Source organism: Amphiprion ocellaris, chromosome 6 (genome assembly GCF_022539595.1).
Source record: "Amphiprion ocellaris isolate individual 3 ecotype Okinawa chromosome 6, ASM2253959v1, whole genome shotgun sequence".
Classification (NCBI taxonomy): domain Eukaryota; kingdom Metazoa; phylum Chordata; class Actinopteri; family Pomacentridae; genus Amphiprion; species Amphiprion ocellaris.
In genome coordinates, this window is record NC_072771.1 from 37,242,173 (window position 1) to 37,260,653 (window position 18,481).

At 38.1% G+C, this 18,481-nt stretch overlaps 1 long non-coding RNA gene across 1 annotated transcript; it reads right to left on the bottom strand.

Annotated features, from left to right (window-relative positions):
* Positions 1–6,846: 6,846 nt before the first annotated feature.
* Positions 6,847–18,197, bottom strand: LOC129349062 (uncharacterized). Its single transcript, XR_008601899.1, has 3 exons — positions 18,173–18,197; positions 17,384–17,542; positions 6,847–14,275 (listed from the first exon to the last, which is right to left on the bottom strand). It is a non-coding gene; the product is annotated as an uncharacterized LOC129349062 (long non-coding RNA).
* Between the last annotated feature and the right edge of the window lie 284 nt (positions 18,198–18,481).

Genomic DNA, 18,481 nt, shown 5'->3' on the forward strand with positions numbered 1-18,481 from the left:
TGATTCCCCTCTTTATTTCTAATAAATGCTAATGCGTCAGCGTCTGACTGTATGGAAGATCAGGAGGAGGATGAGGAGGCGGTGAGGAGCAGGAGAGTCGGTATAGGCGCCTTTCATTTCGCAGGGAGCCGACGCTGGAGATACACAGCCGTCAGGCTTTGGGAAGCTGAGCTTGGGAAAGGCTTGACAGCAGAGCCCTGGGCAACCGAGAGGAGCGTATCCTCTGCTACAGTGCCATGAGAGCAACAGGGTACAGATAGAGGAGATGAAACGGAGAGAGAAAGAGTCGGTGGGGCGGCTTAAAAAGGAGCTGTGGTGTGAGGAGTGGGAAGAAGGAGGGGAGGAATGAAGGGAGAGAGGGGGACTGTGTTCTGCAGCCATCTGGCCCGTTCACTGATCCAGAACGTTGACACTGGCAGCTGAAGAAGAGGAGAGGAAAGGGAGCAGGGGAGTCCTCAGTTCTGTCTGAAGAGAAAAGTCTGTTTGTATGACTTTAATCTTATTCACAGCAGTGCGCGCACGCACACACACACACACACACACACACACACACACACACACACACACACACACACACACACACACACACACACACACACAAAGACACGTATAGTGCACTGTAATAACACTAATAATAATAGGTGGCTCTGCTTAATCCTATCTGCACATCCAGGGATGGACTTCACCACTCAGACACCTCCCTCTTCATCTGAGAAACTTCACCCTGCAGGTGTGAAGCGTGTGCTGAGGCTGCACTGCAAACATGTATAAAGAGCACATGCATGTCAGGTAAAATCACTCGTGCAAAGAAGCCACACACATAGTAAGGGAGCCTTTGTGAAAAACATTTTCGCAAGTTCTAACTTCACGATGGCAAATTAGGATTCATCCCCGGCTTGAATTTATACAACGAGATAAGACTAGCAATTAGGATTTTGTTTGGTAAGATCGCCCCAGTTGTCCACGCTAGTCAGCGCTTAGCTGGATTCAGCATCGAGGCTTGTTCACACACAGGATGGAGTAAAGGTGGCATATCTGGCCCAAACAGATGGCATGTGTATGCCCGCATGAATGAACACACACAAGCTAATACAGTGCAACTACCCACACACACACACACACACACATCCACACACACACACACACAAGTATGAGGAGATAGTGGTGTTGTGGGGATGGTGGAGTATCCAAAACCAATCTAAGACTATACGCAGTCAAGTATGAACAGAAAAATGCAATAAAAAACTATATCAGTGTTAAAGGGAAACATCTGGATATCACCTACAATGTTTACACTGAAGTCTAGTGTGACAATAAATTGAATGCACCTAACAAGATTAAACAGATTAATGCATAGAATGTAAGAAAAAAATAAATGAAGACAGTCAAAAAGAGAGGATGCAGTCGACCTCTAAATAGAAAATCCTGGCAGCGGCTTATTATTGAATTATTTCCTGATGGTGCAGAAGGATGAGCGGATATATGGATGGTTGCTAATCTGATAGCACCTGTTCTTTTTTCTTTTCTTTTTTTAATCTTATTTCACGGATGAGCTCAAATGCAAAACATGTCCTCTCACTTTTTTTCCATGTGGGATTTATCCTGCGTGTTGACCGGAGAGATTAATCAAGTTCAATCACAATGAACCAATCATCGCGAAGCTTTAAAATCTTAATATATTATCTTGACAAACATCATGGCAGCATTTAACAGGTGTAAGAAGTTAATGATTTCAAAAGCTTTTGATATAAATCGAGTCAAAATGTGCCAAACAAATCCCTTTCTAAAGTTAAAATTCTAAAGAAGTGACAAACATTTCACTTGTGTTTTCATTTATTGATGCACTGCCCTTCAATTTCTCCAAAAAAAAAAAAAAAAAAACTAACTGCATGAATGAAAATCCTCGTAACCTTGTCCCCACAAGTTAACCACTCGGTTGTATTTGAGGCTGTTTATAAGGTCCTCGCATCAAACAATCATCTTGTGTCTGAAGAGCCAGTGTTCTGGCAACGTCTTTATTTTCATTAATAGCCTGTGGCTAAGCAACAACTCATGGGACCCTGAGAAAGATTGTCTTTTATTGTTTGAAAGCTCCTGGGGCTCAGCCAAGAGACAATTTACCAAAACCCATAATAGTTAATAAGCAAAGTCAAAGCAGAAAATCTTTATGGAGATGTTTAAGGGTGGTGATTTGAGAAGCTAAGCTGCCCACGAAGCTGAATTTATCATTGACAAATCACAGATTTTTACAACATACCATACTTTCACGTTTTTGTTTTTAGTTATTTTTTGGCCGTTTGTTGGCTTTATTTGATAGGTACAGTCAAGAGGCAAACCCAGACTGCTGCCTTCATAGGTCCCTCACTCAACCAGTTCAGCTATCCAGGCGCCCACTTTCAAGTTTTTTTAACGACAGTATACTATGATGTTTTTTGCACAAAATTATACTGTGACTTTTTTTCGGCAAAATACTTTACCAGGGTATTTTTGCAATTTACATTGCACTATTTTGACCATATCTCACAATTTGACAGATTTTTATGCAATGCCATACTTTGCCATTTTTGTGTAACATACTGTACTATGACTTTTTTTATGTCAAATTATACTATGACTTTATTTTAACAAAATATTTTACAAAAGCATTATTACAAATCACGTGCACTATTCTAACCATATACTACAGTATGACAGATTTTTACAACATGCCATACTTTGACATTTTTGTACATCATACTGTACTGTGACAGGGGGTTTTATGCCAAATTCTATGACTTTTTTTGACAAAATACTTTACAAGAACATTTTAACATCATATATTGCACTATTTTGGCCTAATCTGACAATATGACAGATTTATATGACATACTATACTAGTAAATTTTTTTTGACATCAAATTATACAATGACTTTTTTTGACAAAATACTTAAGTGTTTTTACATCTTACGTTGCACATTTTGACCATATACTACAATATGTCAGATTCTCACGACATACTATACCATGATGTTTTTCATGCCAAATTATACTATGACTTTTTTAAAAAAAAATCTTTACAAGAGCATTTTTACATCTTACGTTGAACTATTATAACTATATACCATACTTTGACATTATTGTACAACATACTGTACCGTTACAGTGGGTGCAAAGGCTCAGGTGCAGGGAAGAGATTACAGACTCAGGTCAAATTTCTTACATGCTTTTATTTACAACACAGAAAAACTGGAACTACAATTTAACCGGAAACTAGAACACGGACCGGAAGAGTAACTGAGCCGTCTACACACGGCAAGGAGTAATCCCTCTAGAGGACGGACGGAATAATATCAACAACTAAAGAATAATGATAACCCACGGTTGGTAACACACCTAAAACAAAAGAAATTAGAACACATACTAACAGTAATCCTGAACCTATTAACCCAAAACCTGAATAGAGAAAACGTGATAATAATTTAACCAGAGAATATTACAGGATACAATTTATGCACTACTGTAAATACTAACACAGGTTAAACAGTAAGTCTGGTAATGCTCGAGAACAGGGACTTTACTGGAGGCTTCGGAGGAACAGAGTTCGTGTTTGGAAACAGCCAGGCTCAACCAGTCCAGGTAAAAGAATCCTTCCAACAGATGTAGCGGCAGCTGCAACAGGAGTGTGGGATTCCTGGCTTTCTCCAAACCTTTGTTTGTCAGGGTGGAATGGTGTCACAGGTGGTGGTGTGAAGCTCTTCCAGAGGTTCAGGAGAGAGGGAGAGAACAAGATTACTAAAAGCAAAAACAACGATGGCAAAGACTTTAGTTGTGCCAGCACCAACTAGTCGGTCACGGTCCCACATCCAAAGCAGAGAGGCGTCTGATTAAGTAGAGGCGCAGGAGCAGCCTAATTATATGACTCCCACCTGCACACGATCTGCCAATCAGTAATCATCAACACCTGCACACCTAAGAGCCAGAAAGAGGGAGAGTGAAAGAGGGACAGAACAGGGCCAAAGGAGGAGAGAGTACTGCAACCTCAGGCTGTGGCCATAACACTGTACCATGACTTTTTCACGCCAAATTATACTATGACTTTTTTTCAACAAAATACTTTGAGAGCATTTTTATATGTTACTTTGCACTATTTTGACCATATCTGACAATGACAGATTTTTACAACATACCATACTATGACCTTTTTTTACGTCAGATTATACTGTGACTTTATTTTGACACAACACTTTATGATAGTGTTACTGTAAATTATTTTGCACTATTCTGACTATATACTACAACATGATATATTTTGAAGACATACCATACTTTGACTTTTTTTAAAGCTTTTTTATGCCAAATTATGCTATGACTTTTTTTAATGAAATAATTTACGTATAATTTTACACCTTACATTGCACTATTTTGACCACAGCCACATTATTGTTATTTAAATTCCATATAATTGCAAAGATGATGTATCTACGTGTGCTTTTTGGTGCACCTTCTGCATTCACCTGCTACCCTTCTCTTCAGATCTCCTTATTGGAAGCTGCATCTGCTTTGCATAACGACAACACAACCAGACCTACAATGCTCATCTGACTTTTCGGCTCTGACGTGCTGCTGTACTACACTGTCACTATAGCTGCTCTGCTTTTCCTCTCGTTTAGTCTCTTCTGCTCATGTGGGATCAGTCTGTCTTTGTGCATGCAAGCTGGCAGCTCTCAGCCATGTTCACCACCCCTGAAGGAGAAGCAAGCCTGTCCCAAAGTCGCTCAGGCGGATTAGCCTGTCCTCTCTCCCTCCCCACTTCGTATTTAAACATTTTTTTTTTTTGGAGGGGGTCCGGGGCTGTGGAACAACAACAAGCTTACAGGGTTGCCAAAAGTTTATTCATTTCGTCAGATCCCTGTGTCTTTCATGTCTCTTTTTATTTAATTTCTAGCCATAAAACTTGCACCTCAGTTAAATTGTCTGTGATTGGTGTCAAAAATAATGCAGCTGTCACATCCAAAACAGCAACACAATAAAGAGAATTCAGTTTGAACTAATTGTACATATTAAATTAGAGATAGCATCCAGATTTTAATTGCTATTTATTATTATTTCGCCATCCATAATAAGTAATGATTGTTACAAGGAGCCCAAGGACATGAAATTATTACAAAGAAGATGTTCTAATATTTCTTCATCTAAAAAGCCATGTGCGTAAAACAAGCAATCGATGGGGCTGACTTCGTATACTGTAAGCTTGTGTTGCTCATGCATTAATCAGCAGCTACGAGAAGGAGACAGTTTGCTGTCAGAGTTATTAGAAGTATGGTTTCAATATGCAAGGCTTCATCCTTTGAGCCATAGGTCAGCTGTATACCGCTGCACACACAGGCCTGATTGACACAACTTGTCTGTTTTCGCTGACATGCAGAGGGTGATGTTGAACAGCTGGACGGTACAAGATTGATCTCAGTGCATTGGATTATAAGAAACAACCACAAACCAGCAGAAACTACGAGGCAGGTTTGACAAAGCCACGGTTTCTTTGAGTTAGCTGGTTTAACAAGACCTGAGAAAATTCTTTATTTGGTAAACCCAAATTTTCTTCTTCAGATTCTGTTTCTTCACTTGAAATAATGCATTTAACATGTCAAGGGTCTCTTTCTGTGCACATAAATCTACCCAAGAGATGCACTTCTGGCTTCCTGTTCCGTAGATTTACGGACTCGGGTTGCACAGGAAAACCAGTTTGTGATCCCTTATAGAAGGTTCTTCTATAAGTGATTGTTATAGTGGTATATGATAACAAAGAGGGACTGTTCTTAAGCCAACACTCAAAAAATGTTTTGAAGACATCATTCTGCCTGTTTAAGAAATAACAACAATCCAGCAGGGAACTATAAAGCAAGTTTGACAAAGCCAGGATTTCTTTGAGTTAGACGCTTTAACAAAACCTGAAAACCCAACCAGAACAAATGGTTATCAACTTTTGTTTTGGCCAAAAACAGGTTTTTCTTCTTCAGATTCTGTGTTCCTTCACTTAAAAGGGATTGTTTAACACATCAAGTCACTCTTTTTCTGCACATAAATCTACCTAAGAGATTCACTTCAGGCTTCCTGTTCCATAGATTGACAGTTTTGACAAGTTGCAACAGGAGACCAGTTTGTGATCCCCATCTGGTGATTCTTGGTCTTGGTCAGCCATCCTGTTGTTATTTTCAGGAATTAATGTCATGTCAGTGGTGTTTTTGCATGACTGGAACATTCAGTCTGGTAAGTAGTAGGTGAGGGTGTCACGGCCGCTGCAGGTGAGCGGCATGAACAAGATGAGCTGCAGCAGCACACCTGCACCTCATCCCATTCTGACGCTCTATAAAGACTGACGCTGCATGGAAAGCGGCGTCGGATCATTTCAGCTCTCTGTCGCCGAGGAGTACGGAGCGACACTGAGCCACGGAGCAGCCTGTTTACCCTGCAGCCATCCTCAGGAGCGAGGACGTGGACTTTACTGTGGGTTGTGAGTTTCTGGCCAGTGTTGGCATTGTAGCTTTGTATTTTGTATTTGTGAATAAATCCTGGTTAAGTTCGACCTGCCTGCTGCCTGCTCTGTGTTGCTTCTCACTTTGGGTTTCCGAAATTCCCCTGTTCCGTGACAGAGGGATTAAATTCAGTATGAGGAGGCACATAAGTCTAACATCAGAAATTAAAATCACTAGCATTATATGTAAGTTTCCACAGCGAGGGATCAATGTAGTTTTATCTCTTTAAATCTTATCTACCATTATGACTATTACTAGTATTAAAATTGACCAATTAAAGCATGCAAAACATGAGAATTGTAAATGATTTAATGTATGACTGAAACACATCTCTGGCTTTTAACGTGCTCTTTATTTAATATGTAATATGACTCCTCTATCTTTAGTCATTTTAATTAGGATATGGAAATGTGTTTATTTGTTTATGTGTTTCATTGCTGTGTTACCAATTAAATTATTGCCTGTGTAGACTAAAGTGGCTAAATTCAAATTACAACACTTTCCCCCTGCTCTTTATTAAAAACAGGTCATTAGAAATCATCTGCAATTATCCTTAATGACATAAATGATAGCTTTTATTTAAAAAAAAAAAAGAAAGAAAGAAAGAAAAAAGAAGGTCTAACAGTATTACCCAACCCCACTACCTGGTAGCTTATCATTTGGATCTGGGAAAAACACTTGAAAAAATTAAACGTGTGATACTTTCAACTCATTTTTTGATCTCAGTGACCATTTTAGGAAAGCATCTATAACTTATTTCCTCTTATTTTTCCTGGCACAAAAGACAGTTAGAGACAAAACCATGTCAACGAATATTTTCAGCAGCTCCTCTTACAGCATGTGATCAACAACAAAATCACTGGAAAAGGTTCAGACAGAGTTTCTGGATCTACTTGCTGCTAAGAATGATGTCCAACATACCATTCTGGCTTAAACTAAGAAGAAGGAGACTCCTGTTACTGTTGGAGCTTTTACAGAAGCCTGCCTCTATTGTCATCGGAGCTAGTAATGTACAGGAAGGAGAACAGACACTACATTCACAGACAGTATTGTTCTTTTTGTGGCTGCCATGTTTACAGAAGACACCATGATGTCGTTGGTTTTGGTGGAAGTTTTGCTCTTTCCTAACAGACTCCCACTGCAAACCGTCCCAGAGGAAAAGGACAGCTGACTGGCCTTTGAGGGAACTTTGCTCTTTAGTCCCAGCGATGCAGAGGAAGCGTTGGTACCCTGCCGTCTGTGGAGGCAGCCACTTCCAGACTCAACACTCGTTACTACCTTTAGGTCACGACTCGCTGACAAGGAGGGTGGGACTGAGGAGGTGGATAAATGGCAAAGCTTCCTAATCGCCACCAAACAGACTTCCATGTCGTCATCCTGATAGCACCGAGCAGCAAGTTCCCATCTGGCAGGGAACGTTCCAAAAACATCGGCGAATGTTACCTATGAGCTCTCAGAAGAAGAAAATGTTTTAATCAAATGTTTTAAGAAGATGTTCAAGTTAATATGTTTCATCATCAACATTAAGAACAGCAGACGTTCTATGATAACAAATGAGGAACGTTCTCAAAATAGCATTCAAATAATGTTTTCCAGATGTTGTTGAGGCCTTAGATGATTTTTCTAAAACGTTCTTCAGTGTGGTATATTAAAGGTGTCTGCAATGTTCTAAGGAAGAGGGGACACAATATAGAATATTCTTCTATAAAACATACTCTCAATGTTCTATGAGGAAGAAGGAAGAATGTTCTCAACAACAACCCTTGAAATGTCTCTAGAGTACAACAGACAGCATGAACAATGTTTGCTAATAAATCACATTACAGGAACATTTTACAAAAATCATCTGAGGCCTTGATAAAACCTAGAAAACATTTTTTGAATGTTGGCTTCAGAATGTTCTTCCTTGGTTGTCATACAACATTGTTAGAATATTTTACAGAAGAACATTCTATAATATGTTCCCTCAACAACATCCCCAAAACATCTCTAGAACATTGTAGACAGAATGTTCCACTTTTGTTAATATGTCACATTCAAGAATGTTTTATATAAATCATCCGAGGCCTCGATATCATCTGGAAAACATTTTTTGAATGTTAGCTTGAGAACATTCTTCCTTCTTCCTCTTTCTTTTGTTGATAAAGAACCGTGTGAGAATATTTACTGTAAACATTACAGAATGTTGTTGTATAAAATATTGTCTCAATGTTCCATGATGCCAAAAAAAAAATGTTTCCAAACCAAAATGCAAAAAATGTTCTCCAGATGTGGTCAGGGCCTCAGATGATTTTAATAAAATGTTTTTGTTATGTGATACATTAACAAAGTTGGTTCATATTGTCTGCAATGGTCTGAGGAAGGGAACATATTAAAGGAAAATTCTTACAGATTCTATGATAGCAAAAGAAGAATGTTTTAGAACCAACATTCAAATCATGACGTTATCAAGGCCCCTGATTAGAGAATGTTTTATAATACTCCTATAAAGCGATATATTAAAGGTGGAACATTCAGTATTTAGTAAGTATGTTCTCAATGCAACATTCAAATGAACGTTTTTAAGCTGTTATTGAGACCTCGGATGATAGAACTTGCTTTATAAGATGTTACTTTATTGTTAACAAAGGTGGAACATTCTTGTTGCAATCAATCTGAGGACGTTTTATGGATGTTGCTAAGGGAACCTGAACTAGAATCTGTAAAGAGATTCCATAGAACATTCTCACAATGCTCTATGATAACAAAGTACGGTTTTCAAATCAACACTGAAAAATGTTTTCCAGGTGTTATTGAGACCTCTGATGGCACAATACAGAATGTGTTGCAAAGCTCCTTCAATGTGATATATAAAAGGTGGAACATTTCGTTTTTTGTCACAGTGTTCTGAAGATGTTTGGTGGATGCTGTCGAGGAACACATTAAAGAATCTATAAAACATTTCCACAATATTCCACAATGATAGATAGATAGATAGATAGATAGATAGATAGATACTTTATTAATCCCGAGGGAAATTCAGGAAAAATGTTAAAACATAACAGTGTAACAATGTTATGTTTTAACATTTTTCTTCACTTTTCCTTCCTAAAAGGAAAACATTCTGGGAACTAAAACAAAACTTCCACCTGAACATTGCAGAGCATTGTAAACGAGGAGCGGGTTTGATTAATTGAAACAAAATGCACATACTGTAAATGAACTGAAGCTAAATGATTAATAGAACTTTGTCCAAAGCGCTGAGTAGATAAAAGTACTAAAATCATTTAATTGTCTTTGCCACAAAATTAAAACTCTCACCGGGGGCTTGTTTCAGTGTCAGGTCCTGGAACAAGTTAGAAAGCTACTCAATTTGCCACAATGAGCTAAATGCTCGGACACCATTTGCATGCATGTAGGGTCGCACTAATTGCACTTTTTTCCATTAACCGGCAAGGCGAGAAAAAAAGCCAGACTGTGAGTCATCATTCATTTAAGATCACAGCAGCCGCTTATGTGAGCCGCCTCTTGGTCAAGGCAGATTAATCAGCATTCAACATGCAAGTGGAATAGAATACTTCTGAATCTGTCTATGAAGCTAACTATTATTTAGAGCCGCAGATTGATTTCTTTGGTTATTTTCGGTGTCAAATAAAGCAAAAGGAGATTAAAAAAAAAAAAAACAGGTGTGCATCTTAAGCTTGCGAGGCTTCTAAAACTTTTAATCAAAGGCCAACTGAAAGGTCGCGTGAGATTGCAAAGTTTTCAGGTAACACATGTAGAGGTCTGCCTCGGCTTCGAAATTGCCAGAAGTCTGGGTTAAATTGAGGTCTTCTGAATGCCTCCTTTCATACATTTGTCTGACAAGGTAAAGATTGCTTTTCGGTCACAGATTCTGCTGTCATTTTTACTTCAGTCAGTCAGCTCCTATTTCCTGCCAAAGTAAGCTGCTGTAATTTAATTTCAAAACAGATCATGCATGCTCACATGTTACAGATGTTAATCCCTGCTCAAACAGAAAGAAAGATAGAAAACACACACATACACTGACTGCTGGATAAATATTACACTGCTCTATACATTTATTAGTTTTATGCCTGTGAGCCTGGCCCCGAGTAAGTGACCGGAATACAAATGTGGGCAGGTAGAGCTTGATATTTTGACCTCAGCTGTCATTATCTCAGCTCTGGTCAGTCGGACACGGTGTGGCATCACCAGCAAGCGTATCCATAATTAATGACAAGGCCACTATGCGAGAGCACACAGGGCCAATCAGCTGTGTTTTTCAGACAGTCCCATCTAATGAAGACACTAAGTCGAGTTGTCTGCACACACGGCCTCCCAAAGTGGTAGTCGGTTATTCCTATGCATGTCCTCCATTTGATTTAATCCACAAGTCTCGTTTGAAGAGATGAGTGGTGCCCTGAAACTCATCACTCCTCTAACTCGTCATTTGGCTCACCACCAATCACATAAATTGGTCAGCAAAAAGTTTCATTTTGTCCTTGTGAAGTTAATCAAGTCATTGGAGCACCCATAACCCGGGAAGCAGCCCATTTATTGTCTCCGAAAGGGAGATTTTTCTCTCCCCCGGCCTCCATGGCAAACAGGCAGCATCGCACATTAGTTTTCCTCCCCGGGTGGACGGCCCGTTTTGTTGTGGGCTGGAGCCTGGAGTGATTGAATAGCTCCCCGAGGAAGAGGCAATTTCACAACGCGAGCTCCTCACTGCTGAGAAAACCACAGTGCGAAAGGGGAGGCTGGGAGTGGAGGTGTGGATGGGTGCCATGCGATTGCATGTGTGTTAAGGCAAGCGACCTGGAAACTGCAATCAATTACTCGGAATGTAATAAGAAGTCAATATGTTCCTTTGCTAATTATTCATGAGCGACCCATTGTTTTACTCATTACCTTTACTAGCTGTGCGGGTGCCTTTAAACAACTCCAAACAGAAGCAGAGACAATGCATTTTAACAGAGTCAGGCAGCTCTAAATTTGGAAGGATTTACTGACCATCCCGCAGCAGCTAGCTTAGCCTCAGTGACAGCACACAGCTCGAAGTAAAACTACTCCTGAATGCATGCGTGGGAAGCGTTTGCAAGTCAGATAAGGACACAACATATAAATATGTATGGAGTCACATTTTCCCCTCATTTGATAGCAGCTAACCCCCTCCCTGCAGCTCCACCTCAACCTCAGTTTTGCATCAAGATGGCCAAGAAGTGGATAAAATATCAAGATAACAGCTTTATAATTGCTGAATCTCAAGATGTGATATTCATCATGGTGGAAAAACCAACCAAACGACTGTAACATGTTAAATAAGTGCATTATCACAGAGTTTGATTATGTTTTGGCGCTATTTAACTTGCAAAGCTGCAGTTCAAAAAAGGAAAGAGAGGTTTATAGAGTGAAGTTGTTGCGGGGGAAGCATCTCAGGATGGCAGTCAACAAGTGTTTTTCTGTTTTTGTGATCCATACTCATGCTGTGTCTTTTTTCAGCCTTCACTTAGCGGGGTGAGGCATTCCTTGTTCATTTGAGGAAGTCCACGTCTGCAGTAGTAATGCTGACACAATGCTATGAGCAGTATAAATAGATAGATGTGTGTTTTAATTATTGCTTTGATATTTTGCTGTGATCCCCATCAATGTTCCCTGTAATTTTTCCTGAGTCTGAGCAAACACACAAACTCCCTGAGCGTCCCTTGGACCACTGTGAGCAACATCAGACGTGTGCACTGTGGTCACACCAGCATCACATCCATTCAAGTTACATGGTTCATTAAAAGAATCAAATTACAGCATTTACATTTCTGTTAAAACACTTTGTCAACAGGAGCCAGTTGAAGGCTGCAGTGATTTTAGTGACACTACAATGTATAAGAGTGAAGTTATTGAATATTTGTCTCTCTTTACTGTTGCAGCGGTTTTGCAAATTGCAGACGGATCCTGTTCACTCCATAGACACCAATGTTATTCCTGTAGCTTGAAAGACAGCTACTTTTGATAAAACTGGACTTGTAGCACATTGTCTGCCTTGCAACAATGGGAAAGAGGCACCGTTTATGTTTTGACAACCTATATCTAACGAGTTATTGATGCTGGAAGTCCCAATCTGTGAATATCTTTCCAACTTTACTGAACTTGGGGCCACTACCACCTAAGGAGTGATATATTTAATTTTGAAAAAAGCATTTAGCCATACTTAAACCTTTAAGTGCTTTATTAACACGGAGCTAAAAATTTTGTATTGTTTTATTATCACAGGTTCTGTCTGAAAAGAGGTGGCATCATTTTAAACAGTGAAATCAAACTAACAAAATGTAATGAGCAACCAGTGAGCAATACTGGATTCTGCAAAAACATAAACAACTTTCTTAAAAATCTAAATCTTATCTTAACACAGTTAATGTATTAACTTATTTATGTGTGTATGCATGTATTTATTGATTTATTTAGTACTGTTAACATATCAGAGTTCTGAGTGAATTTTTCTTAATATAGGCAAAGGCCATTTATTGATTACATATAGGCTGTTAAATGTTTATTAAAAACTAAAAAGCATTTAAAAAAAACAACTTAGGGATTTATTGAGTCACTAAAATACTGTAGAGTACAGACCACATCAGTATGATTATAAGCATCCTCTGGTAAATGAACAACCAGATACTGATGTCTCTCACCATATGGACTTCAGGAGATGATTAGATGATGATAAACTGTGACCTACTGGTTGGATTCTCTCTGTTCTCATGTTTCTTACATGTTTGTCCCCTGACAGCCGGGTCCTAATGTTTTTTGAGCAACACACCATACTATGACGTTTTTACAATGATGGTTCTACTATGGAACCAGTTTGACATGTTCAGGTGTTCTTTGTGTGAAAACTCAGAGATTTCAGGGATCAGAAGGTGGTTTTCAACTTTCTTTGTTAACTTTCTGCTTCAACTTTAAACTAAATTTCCTTCACTAAGCCAGCCCTCTGGACTTCCAGGAAGCTGTGTTCCTATTGGCTGTCCAGGTGGCTGCTTGGTGTTATCAGGAACACCTGAGCAGCTCAGTGTCTTCCTGCTTTATTTAGCTGCAGACAAACATTTGCTCTGCTTCTCTTCACCAGTGAACCGGGTTTGGCTCCATTGCTTTAGTTTGTTCTTTAGGTGTTGGCTTGCAGCTTCCAGCAGTAAAATCATCTTTAATGTGTTTCTTGGTGTGTTTTAGGGCTTTGTACTGGATAGTTGTCTTGGTAAATGTGGTTCTTTAGCCACAGTTAGTACATGGTTCTAATGTGTGCAGTGATTAGTGGATTTGGTGCAGCTGAGTTGTGTCTTTATCTTGGCTGTAGTGAGTCTTTAGAGGTTTTTGGTCAGACACATTCTGTATTCTTGTTAGTGAACCAGCATTGGTTGTCCAGAAGGTAAGAGTTCCTGTCCTGATTCTCTGTTCTCAGAGGTTCTCTGGTAGGCTGCAGGAGACTTTAGCGTTTGGGTTGTACTAGTTTGGTTTTTGTAAGGTTTCATTTGGACGACTATCTTGAGGCTCCTCCATGTGGTTTAGTGAGGTTTTCTGGAACAGTTCTACAAAGCAACCTGCAGCAGAAGAGACTTTGAGAGTTTTTAGGAAGTTCTGGAGACCAGACTTTAGAGCAGCAGAAACATTTGTCAGCAGTTTGAGCAGGAGAAGGTGAGCTTCAGAGTAGAAATGAGACAGAAACCTTCTTGACCCGTGTGGTGAGGTCCTGTACCAAGAGTTTGAGCAGGTTGTGAAGAGTCTGTAGTTCTTTGGTCTGAAAGCACAAGAAGAGTCGACTCATTAAAGGAGAAAATAGGAGATACTGTTGGTTCTTCTGTCGCTCTGCAGTTTCCAGTTTCCTTAGACTGAAAATGAAGTTTATATTTTAAATGATTTCCCATGTGAGCCCAAGAAGACTTCAATAAACTCCCTCCATCCCCTGGACACAACACATTTTATAACGTTAACTGTTTTTTTTTTTTTTTTTTTTTTAAATGTGTTTTTGAGTTTTAATCATAGTTTTAGCTTAGTTTTTTCTCTTTGCTTGTTTAGTTTTGTCATCTGTGTAAAAGGTGCGAAACAAATAAAGTTGAATTGATAAACTGAATAACTGACTAACTCATGATTGTGACAACAGAAGTATTTTCATTGTGATTTAAGGGTTTATTTCACTTTTAAGGTTGGGGTTAAATCTTGACAGAAAAAGAAGATTAAAGAAATAAACTACATAACAAAAAGCAATTAAATCAAAGTAAAAAAAATTTATACAATAAAACTTTTTAAAAGTGTTATTATTAAAAAGATTTAAGAAACTTAAGATGTAATTTTCTAATTAAACATTTAATTTTTTAATTAAATGTTTTGTCTTTTTAAAGGTTTAATAATCTAATTAAATGTTTTGCATTTTTTTAAATGTTTGATCTGTAATTTTGAATATTTGTATTTTAAAAATTTTGTTTAATTTCATAATGACATATATTGTATCTTGTTGAATTATCTCATTCAATATTTTGTCTGTTTAATAGAGTTAAACATTAAATACAATTAAATTATATATACATATACCACCTTTTAATGTTTAATGTTTTCTTTTTAAATGCTTCATTGTATTTTCTGTTTAATTCCTATTTGAAGTTTTATTGTCTTTAAGATGTTATTTTCTAATTAAACATTTAATTTTTTAATTAAATGTTTTGTCTTTTTAAAGGTTTAATCATCTAATTAAATGTTTTGCATTTTTTTAAAACGTTTGATGTTCTTCTTGTTTAATTGTATCTTTTCAATGTTTAATTGTGGAAAATATTTTATCTGTAATTTTGAATATTTGTATTTTAAAAATATTGTTTAATTTCATAATGACATGTATTGTATCTTGTTGAATTATCTCATTCAATATTTTTGTCTGTTTAATAGAGTTAAACATTAAATTACATTAAATTATATTAAACAGACAAAATATTGAATGAGATAATTCAACAAGATACAATACATGTCATTATGAAATTAAACAATATTTTTAAAATACAAATATTCAAAATTACAGATAAAATATTTTCCACAATTAAACATTGAAAAGATACAATTAAACAAGAAGAACATCAAACGTTTTAAAAAAATGCAAAACATTTAATTAGATGATTAAACCTTTAAAAAGACAAAACATGGGTACCCGTATAGCTCAACGGGTTAAGCAGGTGATCCATGTACATGGGCTGGTCCCTGACGTAGCGGCCCGAGTTCAATTCTTGCTCACGGCCCTTTGCTGCATGTCTTCCCCCCACTCTTCTAACCCGTTTGCTGTCTGTCTCTCACTACGCCTATCCAATAAAAAGCTGAAAAAGACAAAACATTTAATTAAAAAATTAAATGTTTAATTAGAAAATTATATCTTAAAGACAGTAAAACTTCAAACAGGAATTACACAGAAAATACAATGAAGCATTTAAAAAGAAAATTAAACATTAAAAGGTGGTAAAACATTTAAAAAGAAAAACCTTAAAGATTTAATGGAAACATTAAATATTGGGAAAGAAAAAGAAACCCAATCAAGGCGATAAAACATTTGAAAAAACAACTAAACATTAAAAAGACAAAACATTTGGAAATCAAATCAGACATTAGAAAAGAATAAAAGGTGAGAAAAGAGCAAAACTGAACGTTTAAGAAAAATCAAACTAAAGACGAAACATTTCAAAAGACACCGTTAGACTTTAGAAGATCAAATTAAATAGAAGAGACAACAAAACGATCAAAAAGAGCAAAAACAAATAAAGGTCTTAAAGTGTTGTCTAGTCTGAAATGAAAACATCAAGTTGTTTCTTCAAACATTTCCTCTTTCTATGTTCTTGGTTTGATTGTGGACAGATTTACTAAGAACTCATTTCAGAAAACTGCTTTCCAGATAAAGTCTACTAGTAGTTGAAGGCATTTATCAAACTAATGTTACCTTCTGATCGCCACAAACTTTACTGTTCAGTGAAGAGAATCAAAGTTTGTTGAGGATTTCTCAAAAACCCACAGGTGAAGGTCTGAGAAGAACTCAGATGGATGGTCTAAATGTGAAATCAAGACTCATGGTCACAGGTTTTAAGGCTTCTGTTAACCAGAAAGTTCAAACTAACAGAGAAGTACTGAGAAACTTTTAAAATTTCAGTCATCAGACTGTCTGAAGGTTCAAACTAACAGAGAACTACTCAAGAACTTTTAAGATTTCAGTCCTCAGGCTGTCTGAAGGTTCAAACTAACAGAGAACTACTCAAGAACTTTTAAGATTTCAGTTCTCAGGCTGTCTGAAGGTTCAAACTAACAGAGAAGTACTCAGGAACTTAGAAGATATCAGTCCTTGGACTGTGTGAAAGTTCAATCTAACAGAGATCTACTGTGGGACTTAGAAAATTTCAGCCCTCAGACTGTGTGAAAGCTCAGGTCCTGAGGACTCGGGAGGTCTGGAGGCTTTGAAAGTCTTGGAACTGAGGGTTCAACCCTCCAGCACAAAGGCTGAAGTTCAACCTCCTGAGAAAAACGGTCGAGTCGAGACTCAAGTCAAAAAAAACTCAAAAATGGCAAAAAAATAGTAGGAGTGGAAGGTCGCAGATTCAAGACCCACCCCTGGCATTTGTCTTTGTCAGAATTTTGATAAAATTTAAGAAGGGTCTGGTCTTGAACCAGCGACCTGCAGCTCTGGTGAACCCTTAACTCACTGAGCTGCAGATCAGATGAAAAGAAGTAATTTTGTCGTCCCTTTGGCATCGCAGTTAATAAAGTGACCACATGGGTGGAGCTAAGGCGGAGTCTGGGTGGAGTCAGGGTAGAGAGTAGGCGGGGAGGTGGGTGGCGGCCTCCCCCCTCTACAGACCTGACTGTGAACACCGTCGACACCCACCTGAGGGAGACGCTGTCTAAGATCTCAAGGCTGCTTGGTCGTGGTCTTTCTGGCACGTACTCTTCCAAGATGAGCCGGGAAGTTTAACACTGATGGAATGACACCAGGTCTAAGCCGACAAACTTCCAATTCCTCCTCAACCCATAGTCTCTGGGAAACCTACATGGAGTAAGAAAAGTAGACAGAGAAGTAATTAAGTCTGTACACAACATATTAAAAAGAAATCATGCTAATAAATTAAGTACAAAGAACCGAATTCGCCAATATACTGGAGACCAGAGCTATTTAATTTGATAAGTATAACCTTGTTTAGTAACATTTCAATTATTTGAGAGCAGTCCTAAAGAACTACCTGTAATCCCAATCATAAAATGGGTTTGGAGGAAGAACATAGATGGTAATCTGGATATATATGAGTTAGGCTTTATAACTACTATTGGTAGTATTGGTGGTAGTGATAGCAATGCGACTACTACTAGTAGTAGTGGTATTACACTCACTACTGCTGCTGATACTGGCACTGCTACTACAACTTGTAATACTATTACAAATGCTGATACTACTTCTACGACTCTAACAGCTCTTTATACTACTACTGCTGCTTGTACTTTTACTATTACTACTACTGCTTGTACAACTATACTACAGCTACTATTAATCGTCTGGTATTTGCTTGTCAAGCTGCTAGCTCGCCTTAGCGTTTTGCTAGTGGCTAACTAGTTAGCTCTCATAGACTGGAAGTTCTCAACAAGATTTCATAATGAGAAAAGAGCCAAAAACTATTCTTACCTATGAAAAGTCATTCCATGTTTCCCTCAATCGTACGACGTAGTGTGTAACTGTATGCAGCACAGTGAGACGGTATACTTGTTTCCGTTTTCACGCCGTCTACATCAACAGAATGCACTGAAACTTTGCCCCCATTAGCTTAGCCTCGCTGTAGCACGCAGCTCAAAGGGGCGTGTCCTATCTACTCATTCATATCTATGAGAACAACGGTGGCTGTACATAAGGACGCCTGACGTTTATTAGCTGCGTAAATACCATTATATACAGTCTATGGTAAATACGTATGTGAATCGCATCATTGGCTGCAGC